The sequence below is a fragment of the Odontomachus brunneus genome, unplaced genomic scaffold (assembly GCF_010583005.1).
Source record: "Odontomachus brunneus isolate Ranch 3 - 2012 unplaced genomic scaffold, Obru_v1 Obru_scaffold_162, whole genome shotgun sequence".
NCBI lineage: Eukaryota > Metazoa > Arthropoda > Insecta > Hymenoptera > Formicidae > Odontomachus > Odontomachus brunneus.
Genome location: NW_022639612.1, coordinates 4,316 through 5,451, shown reverse-complemented (window position 1 = coordinate 5,451; position 1,136 = coordinate 4,316).

The following is a 1,136-nucleotide window of genomic DNA, read 5'->3' as shown; positions in this document are numbered from 1 at the left end:
GTGTGTGTCACACGTATTTTAGGACGGCATTTCTGTCCAGACGTCTTATAATGCTATTTCTCTCGTTCTTACGTTTGCGATAGAGGATGGAAGATCGCCGCGACTCCCACCACTATTCCCTCTCCAAGCGTCCGACGATCGTATACCGCTAGCTCCCTCCGCCACTCCGTGCTGCTCTTAGCTCACCTACACGCAGCAGTGTATGAGTGACGCGTTATCGTGTGCGAGTCACACGGATATTCGGACGGCATTAACGCCGGTGCGTGTACACACGCGTGCTTGAGCACGTGCTCGAACGTTAGGCCATAACACTCTCAACTGTCGAGACGAGTACATCGGGAGCTGCCGCGATATTTTATAATTATTTCGCGCCGATTTTTAATACCACATTTTGACTTCGCCATAATTAAGGCAATAATTAACACGAATTGAGACGCGTAGTTTTCACGCCAGCAGGTGCTGCGGGTTTTACCGCGACAGGTAATTACCGCGTTTTATTTACTTTTTTACTTGTTAAGTAGAGAAACATTGCGATCGAGTTGCTCAATACCGATCAAATATTATCATCATCCATTTATTATTCGAGTAATATTACTTCTTTATTCGGTTGTCATTTAATTATTTTTATTACGTATTGGGAAGCAACTTGAGCGTTCCGTTACGACGATTTCCTTATTTCGTCTTGCTGTCGTATAATTAATTGATACTACCGGATATTATTATAGAGTTGTCGACCAGATATTAATATCATCCATTAATTCCAATTAATTGGAATCGAGTTTCTTAATGCCTCCATTGTCGTGCAACGAATTAATAATCAAGTAAATCTGTTTTTGTGTTGCAGAAACGAATACTTTTCTCTAAGAGGATGCTGCGCCGGAGGATCCGGCTCGGGCCTGGCAGAGTTGGTGCGAAGGTGAGTTTCACTGATTTGAATTCATTATTCCCATAAATCCGATAAAACTGGAAATTCTTTTATTTGAAATCGAGTTCCTTAATGCCTCCATTGTCGTGTGTAATACTAAATTAAATCTGCTTTCTGTTGCAGAGACGATGCAGATGACCAGCCGACTCTTAGGGGCTGCTGCGCCGGAAGATCCGGCTCGGGCCGAGCAGGGTTAACTCGAAGGTAAGTT